Source organism: Micropterus dolomieu, linkage group LG17 (genome assembly GCF_021292245.1).
Source record: "Micropterus dolomieu isolate WLL.071019.BEF.003 ecotype Adirondacks linkage group LG17, ASM2129224v1, whole genome shotgun sequence".
NCBI classification, from domain to species: domain Eukaryota; kingdom Metazoa; phylum Chordata; class Actinopteri; order Centrarchiformes; family Centrarchidae; genus Micropterus; species Micropterus dolomieu.
Window position 1 is genome coordinate 17,191,777 of NC_060166.1, and position 7,492 is coordinate 17,199,268.

Here is a 7,492-nt window from a genome sequence, read left to right on the forward strand (position 1 = left end):
AATCACATTAACCAACAGTGTGCTGTGAAAATCACAGTTGTCAATATAATACCATAGATAATCACAGTAAATGACAGTGTACTGTACAAAACACAGCATCCAGTTTTGTACTGCTGATAATCACAGTAAATAACAGTGTCATGCAAAAACAAAAAATCACAGATATGCTCCTCAGAACAGTACAGGGGGAAAAGTAAATGCTCCGTATAGCGCCTTTCTAGTCTTTTTGACCACTCAAAGCAGTTTTACACTACATCTGCATTCACCATTCACAAGTGCTCAAACAGACACTAACACTCACACACATTCATACACTGGCGCAACAGCCGCCTGGGGCAATTCGGGGTTCAGTATCTTGCCCAAGGACACTACGACATGGAGGAGCCGCCGACCTTCCAATTAACGGGCAACCCGCTCTAACTCCTGAGCCACAGCCGCCCCAGTGCAAATGCTTTTTCACTACACGTTGACTTTTGTGGTCTAAATATTTGTCGATATATAGATCTTTGTCTCAAATAATGTCATCAGACCCCACTTATTTCTGTTTGTGGCTAGATCTATAAATTATTTATACGTAAAGTATTTAAATAATTATTTGTATCTGTGAAAGGGTTGTGTTTAAAGTAAGTGGCAATCCAAAAATATTAATACAGATATATAGTGCAAATCAAACAAGGATACTTTTGAATTAAATCTATTTTTATTTCTATTAAGATTAAATCAATTTATCTTTTTCTCATTATTTTATGATTAATATATGAGTTTATGCAGCATTTTCAAGCCTGAGTAGCCTACAAACACCCAGTCTCACATTAAAACCCAGGTCAAAAAGAAGTGCTCTTAAAGGCACTGAAAATATACTTGAAATTCACATAGTATGCTTATAGTACATTTATACTCCTAACATGCTTACTACAAGTACATTAAAGATATATTCTCCTGAGCTTTAACATACTTCTCAAAAGTATATTTTGAATAAATTGATAATAAATATATACTTAATTAAACTTTTAATAAATATGCTTAAATAAAAGTATATTTTTTACAACATTTTAGTCTATTTATTAAAAATATATTTATTTAACTCTTAGTAAATACTATTTAGGTGTACTTTGTGGAAGTACATTGTTAAACAATTACACTTTTAGTCGGTTAAAAATATATTTATGCCAAACATGCTTCATTGTGTAGGCTACTGCAAAATATTGTAATTATTTATTTAATTGACATATGTTTCAGCCTGATTTCCAGAAGTATGATTTTTAAAGCATATTTTTTTAACATTAAAATATATTTTTCAAAAGCATATTATTTTATTATTTTTTAAATTTCTTTTCTTTCTTTTAATTTTTTTAAATCAGGTAAATAGCTAGTTGAGATCAGAGGCCTCTTTCATAAGGGTAACCTTGCCCAGAAGGAAGCAGAACATGTTGTTAATTTAACAAACAACAACATATAGAAATAAGCATACTTTAAATCATAATGTAGTTATACTTGTTTCTGTTTGTAAATAGTAAACACGTGTACACAGGGACGAAGTGTGCCCTCCCGCCCAGCCTACTAGCACATTGCATTCAGTTGGGCCAATCAGAATCAAGGTTTACAAATTGACGACCCAATCACACAGCGTGAAAGTCCGCCGCACGTTAGTTAACGTGGGTACTGTCGTTGAGAGGGAAGCTAGTTCTGGCCAGAAATCATTTTGTTTCTCAGGTTTCCTTTGTTTTACTTAACCGACTCGGACTTGGCAAATATGGACACCACAGACATAATAAGAAAAGAACACAGGAGAGAAGAATATCCGGTCAGCTCCCTGCAGAAGTTCAATGTGAAAATAGCTAAAGAGGCGTGCCTGACAAGTACAAGCAGGAGAGGACAGACGCGAGACTGCCAGCAAAAATCGTCTTTCTTGGTAAGTTTATTATTGTTAGCAAGACAACACAATTGTGTAAGTTAACTAAAGTTGAGCTCACTCTGGGTTTGAAAATATTTTCCTTGGTGGATAGCTTTGGTGTGCATTAGGTAATGCTAGCACGTGGATTAATATATTTGTTAGCTAACGTTAGTTAGCATTTTAATAGCTTCATAATTGAGACAGCAACTTTCATCTGCCTTAAACAGTGTTGGGAGTAACGCGTTCCAAAAGAAACGCAATTAACGTTACAGTAATGTATTGCTTTTTGCTGTATGGTAGTTTTTAATTTTACTAAAATTTCTGTAATATACAATCTCAGTAAGTTAACCGTGTTGCTGGAATTTGATGCGTGAAATTTTAACAAGGCAGGCCTGTGCATGTGTTGGTATGGTATCAATTCTGCTTTTGCAATGTTAAAATGACCAGTGAGGTCTTTATCAGAGTAATAAATGCAACTAATATGTTGCTGTCTGTGTGCTAAAGGTTCACATTTTTATAGTCTACCTTAATACTCCATGTTTACAGGAAGTTATTGGTCACTGTAATCATTATTCCTGCCCATATAGTCTGTAAAGACATCACCACAGTTGTCTTTTTTGTATAAATTCATTCTAAAGTTTAGCTGAAGCTACTAAGAATTATCAGCTAAGCATCTGCATTAGACTATTCAAAAGTGGATATCTTCTAAAGGTACACTGTTTTTAAGAGATTTCTCTTCACTGTAACCATGGAGGGGGAATTATTACAGTGACCAATAACTCAGTTATAACAGCAATGTTAAAGTTTACATGTGTATGTGAGAATTGTTTTAAGACACACTTGAAATAATGTTTTTATGTACTGCAATGCCTGGCCACGAAAACCTCAAAGGACCAGCTGGAGCTCATATGTGCTCATAGGTATGTCTGGCTCCTGCACACGATGACTGTTTTTTCTCTCACTACATGTGAACGGGGTCAGACTAAATAAACAAATATTCTTGTGAAAAAATAATTTTATTTAAAATATTGTTATACATTAAGTAATTGGCTACTTTTGTACTTCACAAATTGACTGCTGTGTTAATGTGAAATGACATGTAGATAGAACAGTTGTTAAGCAAATCTGTATGTTTGTGTTATTTGTTGTACCTGTTTAATAACATTTTATCATATACAGCTCCTTGGCTGAATGTACAGTAGTGTTTATGTAATGTTTTGATCATGTTGTAATGTAAGAACTGAGCATTAACTGGGAGGGGTCCCTTGTGGAAAACCATTTCACCTGAACCTAAACGGTTAGCTCTATCAGAACAGTTAGACATGATGTAATTTTGTGTTTCAGCAACTTTAAACAAAATAAAAAAATCTGACAGTGTTTGTTAATTAAATAGAGGTAATATTGTTTTGATATAGACAAAATATTTCCTTTTCCCTTCCACAGATGCTGTGTGATAAAGCAGTTTCCAAATCCCATAGTGTCTGCAGTCGCAGAAAATGTAGAGAGTCCTACTCAAAGATAACCGTCCCTCCACTCCAAGGATAAGGATTGTGGCATTTTTCAGTTTCAGTTTGGTTCCACCATTTGTACTGTAAGCTTGCGACGAAGTACCTTCACTACAGTTGAGTAAGCGCTTGGACTGCCATACCAACGAGCCTGGCTCTTTGGCGTTGCTGTCAAAGTTGCATGTTTGGTATCCTGTAGACCTGTGTTTGAATCTGGGCAGGGTGACACATATGGTGTCAGAAGTGGGATGGCTTACCGTGAGGTCATCTGAGCCGTGCCCAGAGTCCGAGGGACCCCCATGGGTAACGTTAATGATGGGATGTGTATAGTGTACTTTTCAGTAATACTGATTATATGTCATAATTTTACTGATTTTATTTTGATTTGAAGGTATTTTGGTCAAGATGTGATACATGCTGCTGTACCTTTTAATGTACAGGAATGTATTTTTGTAATGTACACAAAATTAAAGGTTTTTAGTTGTCTGTATGTGTGTGTGTTGTAAAATACATTTTTTTACTGATTTTTGTTATTATGCTAAAAGGGCAATTTGCAAGATATTTTTAATGCATTAATAATGAATTATTCTCATACTGAATGGTTTCATAAAGAAGCTCTTGGAGTATACTAGTAATAAATTAGTAATATGCTGAAATGCTGATAGAAATGATCAGGGAACACATTTAAAATAAATTTAAACGGTTCTTCAAGTATAGCACAAAAGGATATTTTAAGTTAAATTTAAAGAAGTATATTTAAATTACAGTAAAGGTACTTAAAATAGGTCCATTTTAACACAACTAAGTATATTAAAATATATTGCAATTATATTAAAGTTGATTTTAAGTCTTTCTAAAATGACATTTAACATACTTTAAGTTGTTCCAAAATAACACATTTAATATACACTTAGTATAGTACAATTAAAATGTGATAACTGCATCCAAAAAAAGTGCTACTTAAGTATATTTCTTTTTCACTTGGGAATGTATCTCAGCTACACTGGTCCACATTGCAAAACGTAGGTTTACAATGACAGCTGTAAAAGTGTGTGGTTGTTACATAAAAAAAAAATAAATAAAAGTCAAGTGATTCTAAATATTAACTTCCATTTTTACTTCTACTAGGTTCCTTCCACAGAAGCTGGAGGAACTATAAGGCAGAAGATCTCATACATGAACCTACGCAGCATCAGGGACTTCACAGAGTTTGGCAAATAACTAGATGGAGGTGAGGATGTGATAATGTGTCTTTGAAAGATTTTCCTCAAGTGGTATTTTTCCATGAAGATATATTCGGTCCAAGTTTTGAGACCTTACTCTCAATAATATCTTTCCAAACTGCTTTCACTGTGTCCCTGAGACTATGGACAATCTATCCACAACACACCTGAGACAGTGTTCATTGGAACTACTGGTCTTTATATAAATCTTTGACAGTGAAGTGGGAATTTTCAAAATCTTTGGGTGGAGTTGAGCAAGAGAAGAGGGAAAAAAATCACTCTTAAAGGGACAATGTGTTGACAGTATTAAATCCTACAAGCGGTACGTACAAACGAATAAACTGCACAACATAGGAATTTATGGTGTGTAGTTGTGACCACAGAGTACTCAAGGACTGGAGTGTTGACATGCTGACAGGAATCACAGCAAGTATATTCCCATTACAGTATTGTCTCTTGTTACATGAATAGTTGGTATTCAATATTACATTAGTAAGCAAATCCCCCTTTGTTAAGCAGCCTTGGGCACCTTGAAAGGCGCTACATTTAAGTTATTATTAATATTAATTATTATTATTTATTATTATGTGTGGGGCAGGCCACCTTCAGAATCGGCCTTCATTTTTTATCTCAACTATACACTTGTAAGGTTTTATGGCTGCATCTTTCATGATTGTGATGCTATCATGGTGACAAAATCTGATCAAAAACAAACACATTACAAAATGAGCTTGTGTTGTAGTTTCTGCTACTGTAGGTGTCTCTAAGACCATATTTTGCCACAATGACACAGACAAACTCACAATTTGAAAACAATACCAGCTACGAGGGATAAAATGGTTAAATAAGCTGTAGCGATAGGTTCTAAAACCTGGTATTACATGGACCATGGGGTTATGAAAGACCGAAGTATCAATAATCTCGGTACTGCCAGCGTTATTGAAGAAATTAGGATAGTTGTGTAGCATGACTACTTTTGATTTAATACATTTATGAGAATTAATACAAAATTATGAATTTTAATATTCAAAGAATATTCATTCATAAAGCTCTCGTTTCGCGGGGCACCACGAATTGTGTGTTGCCTATTTCTGGCAAGTAAGTCCCTGCCAAGAGAGTTTACCCTTTAGATATGAGACTGACTGATTGATTTAAGATAATTGAACGATTATTAACTAACTGATCACTGGTGAATAATTGCAGTTATTAAAAGCTACCTAGAGGTCCGGAGACTCTAGGTTAATAACAACTCCGGTGGTTCCCCGCGAAACAAGAGATTAATATTGTCTGAATATTCAAATTCATAATTGGGTATTCTCATAAATTTATTAAAATTCATAGCTAGTTTAGACATGCTACAATCCTTTGATGTGCGATAATTCAACAAAGAGGGAGTTCAGTTGCCATGGTTACGTGGGCAGTTTAGGGTTTTCTGCCCTCTCTTAAGAAGAGTTCCGATAGGCTGTTCAGGTGAAGCTAATAGGCTGTTCAGGTGAAGCTAATCTCTGTTTAGTGTTTCTTTGTCATTTTAACAGTCAGTCACCAAGCGTTATCTGGCTGCGGCATCAGAGGTGGCAAGTTTTATGAACTGCCCAGAAACAGCACTTAGGGAAAACAACCTTTCAACCCCCTCCTTTGGGGTCTCTTCAGCCGTCTGTTGAGGGTTGATATCTCAAAACCCCCTCCTTTTCTTTCTCCCAGGGAGACAGAAAGAATTTGGAGTAGTCCAAATTTATTTGATATAAAATGCACAGATCCACACTGTATGTTCACAACAGTTGTCTGTGATGGATTTTTGCTACTCCCAATCCTACGGAGAGATCCGAGTCTTTCCGTCGGAAAACCTGTCATGTGCAAGGGTCAGGGCTATAGCTCCCACTTCCTGTCTTTCACACAGACACTGTGCTCTGAGTGGCGATGGAGGAGAGAACCAAATGTACAAATGTCTGTTTGTACTTCTCCAGAATCAATGCAGACAATGCTTGTTGCCACAAGGGCAGCAGATCGTAAAGGCTACCTAGCTCGTACTTCATCTCCAGTTTTCCCCTCCTAAATATATATATTATTTATATGTTTTTTCTCCTAAAAAGGTAACAAATATAACCAATAATAGATTTATTAAAGTACCAAATCAATAAACAGTATCATTCTTCCTCTCTCTTCTACTTTATCTCCCTCTCTGTGCAACCTCATCCCATTATTGCATGTTACTAACTCAACTTCTCCCCTTTCCAATAGTCTTGTGCTTTCTCGTCCCTCTCCTCTCTCCTCCTATCACTTCCTGCAGGTGTTTCTGGCTCTGGAGCTGTGGAGTCTGTATCTGTGACTGTGGGTCCCGCTTGACCCCCGTGTTCCTGCTTGACACCCTCTGCTACAATTATTGTTACTATTGTTATTATAATCATTATCATTATGATTATTATCATTAACACTACTATACATATCTATACCATTTTTCATTTAGTCATTTAGTCTATAGCAACATCACCTTTACTGTCTGTACCTCTGTGTGTATATTGTGTAGGCTGCCCCCCTCCCTCTTCCTCTCTCTCTCTCCCCACCCCCAACCGGTCGAGGCAGATGGCTGCCAGTTATTTGCTGTGATTTGTTTCACAGTAAGTTACTGGTCAATTGCTGCCAGTTATTTACTGTGATTTATTTCACAGTAAGTTGCTTGTCAATTGCTACCAGTTATTTACTGTGATTGTTTTACAGTAAGTTACTGGTCAATTGCTGCCAGTTATTTGCTGTGATTTGTTTTACAGTAAGTTGCTTGTCAATTGCTGCCAGTTATTTACTGTGATTTGTTTTACAGTAAGTTACTGGTCAATTGCTGCCAGTTATTTACTGTGATTTGTTTCACAGTAAGT

At 35.9% G+C, this 7,492-nt stretch overlaps 1 long non-coding RNA gene across 1 annotated transcript; it reads left to right on the forward strand.

Moving 5' to 3' along the window:
- Positions 1 to 1,615: 1,615 nt before the first annotated feature.
- Positions 1,616 to 6,957, forward strand: LOC123986391. Its single transcript, XR_006828870.1, has 3 exons — positions 1,616 to 1,912; positions 4,528 to 4,630; positions 6,910 to 6,957. It is a non-coding gene; the product is annotated as an uncharacterized LOC123986391 (long non-coding RNA).
- Positions 6,958 to 7,492: the final 535 nt, after the last annotated feature.